Genomic DNA, 7,701 nt, shown 5'->3' with positions numbered 1-7,701 from the left:
TAAACATAAGGTGTAATCCGGTATCACCAAAAAATGGTGTAATGGGATCCCTCCTCTTTTACTATTTTATTACAAATATTTATATTTTATTTTTTTCGGTTTCATCTTTGTTCATAATTTTTTTTTTGTTATGAATTAGTAGTCGACCTAAAAATTTGGTACCGCTACGACATTGCAAAATTTCCACTGATTCAAATATTAAATTGAAGAACTGAATGACAACCTCTGTACTAAGATATAACTCGTTGGTTATTGGCCTGGTGACAAATGCAATGTTTACATTGTGGGAGGTCCCAAGTTCGATACGAGTCTGCATTGTCTGCATTAATTCAAAAGAGCATTTTTTGAGTTAATAGATATCGGTTATCTGATTGTAAACGGAGTTCATTCGGCTTCGGCTTCCGACTAAAACATAGGGAGTCTTCAATATTAATGTTGATTAATTTTACACGAATCTTAAAGCTGATTGGACGGTCTAGATGTATTAACTCAAATATTCTTTTTTTAGTTAATGCAGAGGATACGAATTCAGTTCGATACTTGGATGGTGAGTCTTTTGTAGATATAAACTTAGTAATTGGATGAATTGACTTTCAATTTTACTAAAAAAAAAAAAATCATTGGTTAAATGGAAATTGAATCAGACAGATCCAGCTTAACTCACTATTGTTGAAGCGACTTAATTTTTTTTTTTCAAATTTATGGATCTTTTTTTTGTATTTCTCCATGAGGACTTTGCATCACCATCAGGGTGGATTTAGGATTTTTGTCAGAAAAGAGCAAGAAAATAAAGAATCAGATTTAAATAGTAAATCGGATTCAAATCCATTTGTTAATCGAGTACTATATATAAAACAATGTTCTAATTTATAATTTTCAATGATTTGACTTCTAATTTTCAATATTTTGACTTGTAACTCTAATTACCAATTAGAATTCAAGAAATTTATCATAATTGTAATTCTAAATTTAACATTAATTACAAACCAAAAGTTCAGAGAGGAGCAAATAAAATTTCAGAGGGGCGACAAAGTCAATCCGAACCTATAAATTTATATAAAATTTCAAAATTCCGGAAGAAACAGTCGATCCCCCTGAACTAGGCTGGCCCCGCCCCTGATCACCATATCATACATCATGTTGATTTCATGACATGGATTATAATGTAAATAAGATGTTTGATATACAATGGTATTGTCGCCAAAGTAAGAATGACAACCATACGTTATCATCCAGATCAGACATTGGTGATGTGAATATTAACATCAACATTAATTCATGTTATCTTACAAACACATAATTCATTCATTTTTAACATATTTTAATTGTATGATTAGTTAGACACAATTAATAACTTAGGAACCAAAATGATAATTAGTACTAAAAGCTAAAATGATAAAATAACCATACTTTCTGGACTATTTGTATAATTTACTTTTATTTTTTTTATATAAATATCTTTGCATAAAATTAAAGTTACTAAAAGAAAGTAGTGGAGAGCCACAAAGAGGAGAGGGGCAATAATGTCAATACCAAGCAAATGCCATGAATTATGTGGGCCCCTTTTGTGGGCCTCTGATTGGGTCATCATGTTGTTTTGACTTGACAACCCTTGGGCTTCCGTAGAGAGAAGGGAAACCATATCCAATTGTGAGAATTATAAATAAATTTTAATTCTAATAATTGTGAAGCACTAGAAAAGTGATAAACATGTCCCCACATGTTATTTGTTTAGTTTAAAAGCTTGTTAGTTTGAATTCTTCCAAACTCTCCATTCATCCAATTTCTCTTTGTTTCTTCTTAATGTGAAAGATACTTTTGTTGCTTCTTGGATTAATAAATAAAATGACCAATACAACCTGTGATATAATATTTGTTAAAAAAATGAACTTAACTCAAAACTTCACTGTTTGACATGAACTCAATTTAATCACCAAATATCAATTTGCAGTTACTAATTAAGTAGAAAACTAAAAGAATGTATATAAGAAAACAAATTGTGTGACCCAAATGTAACCTTGAGAATTGATGTAGCTATAAGTGTGTCACATCATGGAATTTTACTGCAAGTTGCCAGGAAATATTTCTTGCAAGTGTCGATCTAATTTCAAATAGTTTTGCGTGTACCCCTTTTTGTACTTTACAAGAGCAATGTGAGAGGGTTGTCAAAAAGGCTCAATTATTGTGGCCTCATTTCTTCTCTTGTATGGTTTCTTAATTGGGTTTTCTATAGATTACTTTTTTTAGAATAGGTTTGAATGATGAAGTAAATAGAGAGACGCAAAGGGGGGGACAGGGAAAAGTTGTTTGGATGCGTGGTAGAGATGGTAAAATGAAAGAAGCGTAATAGTATCCAATGTACCAGAAACAGAGTATAAATATGTGTTTGCAAAATATCTGTGTGGTTAGTTGTTGCCTTATCTGGGGAAGCAACTGGGTAGCGTATCCTCTGCGGAGCCAATTCCTGCGGAGCTTTTAATCTGGTTCGTTCGTTTCGGATCGGATGGATCAGATCAGATCTTGCACGGATTAAAAAAAAGAAAATATTCTCAAAATTTGCAAGATTTAATCTGGTCCGTCCGATCCAAAACGAACGGACCAGATTAAAAGCTCCGCAGGAATTGGCTCCGCAGAGGATACGCTTCCGAAGCAACTGATGGTTGGTGCACATGGGACTCATTGCATCTCATCAATTTATATGAACAAAATATTTGCTAACATCTTTTGTGTTTAATTTTGCGTGCAGAACATCCAAATATAATTACCAAGATATTGTATTCTGATTGCCAATTTCGAGATGAAACTGAACTGCCACAAGAGCTGGAAATACGAGCAAGGTTCAAATATCTATACAGTGCTTTTATCCAAAGATATTACCGAAAATTAATGACAAAATGATAAATTAAAAGTATCACATGTGTTAATTAATGATTATATGAAAAATTATCATATCGATTGTCAGAATTTCCGGTAATGGAGATAATATACAATTTTGGACAAATAACTGGGGATTAGATCCGTTGAGCTATACATATTCAAACTTATATACCTTTCTTGAATACAAAGAAATTAAGTTTAAAGGAGATTTTACAAGAAAGTGCAATACAAAATTGTTTTAGAGGCAACTTCTCGGAAGAGGCAGTAACAGAAATGACAAAGTTTGAAAGACAGATTGCTGCAAGTTCGGTGCAATTATCAAATGTTAAAAATAGAATAATTTAGTTATCAATAGAGAACTTCACGGTCAGGTCGGCCTATCAAGCATTGATGGATAGGCAGATAGCCCAAGAATAGAGAATATAGTAAGAATTTGAAAAAGTAAGAAGAATTTGAAAATTGAAAGTGCCACCAAGATTTAAAATCTTCGCATGGTTGATATCCTTCAATAAAATTCTCACGGCACATAACTTAAAGAAGCGTGGATGGAGTCTCACAAATAGATGCGTCATGTGCAAGATGCAATCTCAATCAGTATTTCACTTATTCAATGAGTGCATACAGATCAAGCTTCTCTACAGATTGATAGAAATCAAGATAGAGGTCAAACTACGGCAGGTTTATCAAACGAAGATGAAGTTTAGCTAGAAGGAGAGATCAGCTTTGTTAATCACACAATTTATCATTTTGAGAGAAAGATGTGCCTGTTTTTTTAGAGAGAAAATGTGTAACTTTATGCAATTGACGGAGCAGGTGGAGATGCAATGAAAATACAATTTTAATATAATATAAAAATATATAAAAATAATTCATGTCAGTCAATTTTTAAAATTCTCATCAAACAATCTACGAAATAAAATTCAAGCCTCGTAATCGTAATTAGGGGTGGCAAAAAAGTTCGCAGTTCGTGATTCGATTTGAGTTTGATTTGAATTTAATTCGATTCGAAATTAGTTTGTTCTGAAACAAATTAAACCAGTTTGGTTCGAATCTTATTCAAATCAAACTCAAACTAGGTATAATTCGTTCGAAATTGATTCGCGAACTATTTAGGTTCGAATCTCAAATAGTAAAACTAATAGATTCAATCATTAATCTTTAATAATGCAGGAAACAAACTTATATCATAGCTCAAAATTGTTAATATAATGGTAACTTATAATAGGAAAATGTTTCAGCAGCGTAACAAATTAACAATGGAATAAGTTCCATATGACTAGATCTATGCTGTGATTTTTATCAATCCAGCAGCGTAAAAGGTAAGGAAATCTTGAACTGACCCATAATTCATTAGTGTGAATTCGTGAAAGGTAAAAAAACTGTGTGAATTTTGTTATGTGAGAAGAAAACTAATGCATAAACTACCAGTATAACTAGGGCTGTCAAAAAAATTTGTAGTTCGTAATTCGATTAACTTCGATTCGAAACAAATCAAATCCAGTTCGATTCAAATCTTATTCGAACTCAAACTCAAACTCAAACTAGGCTAAATTCGATTTGGTTTGATTCGTTGCCACACCTAATCTTAATACATGCACGTAAATAAAAATTAAACTTGAAAAATTCACATTTATCTTAGTAAAATGGGGCTGAGTCCAGAGAGAGATTGTTGTCTATATATCGAGTTTTAAAATTTTATTACTAATTCTTTAATTGCGTAAACATGATAAACAAATAAAATATGGAATTATAAATATCCTAGTTGAAAACTCAAAAAAAGCAAATTTTATGATGTAATGCAAAAGTTGCAAACCATTCAATTTAGGCTACACTTTAACATAACTTGTTCCAAATTTTCCCTGGTTTTTTTAGTTCAGTTAGGTGGCAATTAAATTCTAGGCAAAGCGTGGAAACAAGGAAGACAAAACCGGAGCTCAACCTTTCTGTTAGTTTAGGTGCAGCAAATATATGCTTTGCGTTTGATTCAACCAAGCAATGTGTTGGTGTGGTTGAAGCACCCAAGCAAATACTTTCTATAGTGCACGCCTTCCACTTAATTAACTGCACATCACAAATTTAACAACCTCTTGCCTTGATGATTTATTTTATTTATTGTATATTTTATCATTGGATCCCTGCATTGTTACCGAACATATCATTTCAGATCAACATTTGTGTCTGGATGTTTTCTGCTTAACATGTTTTTAGGTGTTTGATCAAGTGCTAATGATAAAAGACCGAAAATTTTATTTATATCATAATAAAAAAAAAATGATTTGTGGAGATTTTTAAAAACATCCAAGTCGTATAATGGTTTGGCAATCCCATTCTTAGAGGATGCATATTGGTTTGGAGGCCCCTCCAAAAACCCAAAAATGCACTGTGCTATTAAATATAATTAGGTTTTTGAGGATTCTTCAAATCAATCTGCGGCCTCTAAAAATGAGGCCTCCAAACCATTTTGTGGCCTGAGTGTTTTTGAAAATCTCTAGATTTGAGATGTTTTGGTTTATTTTTTTTAATATGATATAAATAAAATTTTGGGATAACAGAATTTACAGTTCGCCTAAGCAAAAAGTAGGAACTTACATTTTATACAGAAGAATTCGTCTTTGGAAAGTTAACACTGTCGGTATGGAAAGTTGTGGGTACAAAAATTTAAATGAGAGTTTTTTATAAACATTAAATTGAAGTTGAAAGATTAGACCTTAATTTTTCTATCTCAAAACAAAAATATTTTTTTTCTTTTCTTTTTCTTATGGTTCATCCTCTTTAGCATGTCATTTCTATGAATATGTGTTCATAAGTAAAATCAGAGCACGTGTGTTGAAAATTGATGTTTTCACACACTATACGCAACATCTATTTAGAAGTAACATAAATAATTTCAGCCCTACCTTTCTCAAAAATAAAATGAAAGTATCCTTTCAATGAAAAATTTTAGACACATTTATTAGTTTGCTAACAAAACATATATAGATCAGTTACCAGTATGAACATGTAATTCATGATTTGGTGTTACAATTTCATTTTTCCATTTTCCTTTAGATTTCAGGTTTGGACATAATAATGGTGGCATGTTTTTGGAGGTATATTGTGGTAGAATTATTTGGAGATCGAATGATAGAGAAACATTGGTCGTGATACCCTTGAGGAGGCATGGTAATACAAGCAAGGAACAAGTCACAGTCAATGATCAGATTCTATTTTGTGTGGCTTGGCTTCTGTTCCTGTGGGAGAATCCTCAAAACCTTATCTGCTCGTTGGTTGAAAGAGAGCACACTTTTGAAAAACCTTCTCTTCTTTTTATCCCTATTAAGCGCAGAAATGTCAGAACAATCAATTAACTTGATGGAGACTGCCATTTCATAAACTTGATATTTATAAAACAACGTTATAGCTTTTGAGGTCCGAAAAAATTATAGCGTAGGCGTAGCTATTTAGAACTCTGATTTTCGGAATAACAACTCCATTGTATCAATTGGTACAGCGGAAGATGTAAATGCAATTTTTTCACTTGGAAAAACTTTGTACCATTGATATGTTGGAAAAACACCCTCTTATCTTATTCCTTAACAATGGTACGGTGACATTCCTTCTTTTAAAAAAAAAAAACAAACAAACAACGCTGCTGTTTCCATTTGTAAATCAAATAGGTTTGTTCTAAATTAATAAAAAAAAAAAAAATCATATATGTATAACATCTCAAAGCCCTGTATTTTGCTAAATAATGAAACAGGGCTTGCCAGTGCATCCAGCTTGTAGTTTCTTTCCAATTTAGCCAACAGCCCAAAACCATTTTAAGTCTTTCCAGAATATATACTCTTGGTGCAATTTTACTTAGATTCAGGCTGCTTATGAAATTGATTTACCTACCACTCACACTTGACTTGGATATATTTCATTTTAATAATTTCGGCCTGCTTCTTGGATACATCAGAGATATAACACTCCAGAAAGCCCAATAATCTCAATGTTATACGACTAATTTAAAACCAGAAACTTTTAGGCCCAAATTATTACAAAAAAAATGTTCCATTTAAGTCCTGGATTTCAGTTTTCTTGATAATAGGCCATATATATATGTACAAACCCTTGTGTGAATGCTTAACAGGTTATCTCCATTAATAAGGATTATAAATAACGCGTTATAGCGGTACTAATGTTTTTGAACCATAAAAACTATAGCGCTATAGCAGCACAATATAAATATAACACTGTTTTTTTAGCCGTTCCGTTATGACACGATAAATACTATTTAAACATTTAGCAACAACTGAGGCCATCTGGACCATTCTTACTAATTAGTTGACTTTATTATTTTCCATTTGCATTGCATATTCATAAGTAGGTAACCCTTTTTAAAAGGAGAATTTCATATATATCACTTAAAAGTTTCAATATTACTTATTTATCTCTCCAAAAACAGTAATTACATATTTATCCTTGAAAATTATGCAAACTCACATATTTGTCCAATCTAACTCTATAACATATCAAATATCTTCAAAAATAATTAAATAATATTTTTTTAAACTTTAAAATTTATTTTAGTAATAATATGTTGACCATTATATCCTTCGGTCTCTTTAGTTCACCTGAGTTCTCCTCTCTATAAGGCGCCAAACCTCCCCCGCCACTCTCTCCAAACGCGCCAAGTCACAGATTTATCCCCGCCTTCCCTAGTCACATCCCCTCTCACAGATTTATGCCGCCCCTCGCTGCTTTAATTTTCTATTTTCATTTGGAGAGATGATGACTCTAAATGAGTATACTAACATTTAGTATATATAATATATACTTAGTTACCCTAATTCTATTATG

The sequence above is a fragment of the Carex rostrata genome, chromosome 1 (assembly GCF_964058835.1).
Source record: "Carex rostrata chromosome 1, lpCarRost1.2, whole genome shotgun sequence".
In the NCBI taxonomy this organism is placed as follows: domain Eukaryota; kingdom Viridiplantae; phylum Streptophyta; class Magnoliopsida; order Poales; family Cyperaceae; genus Carex; species Carex rostrata.
The sequence above is the reverse complement of the archived record's forward strand: the minus strand, read 5'-3'. Positions refer to the sequence as shown.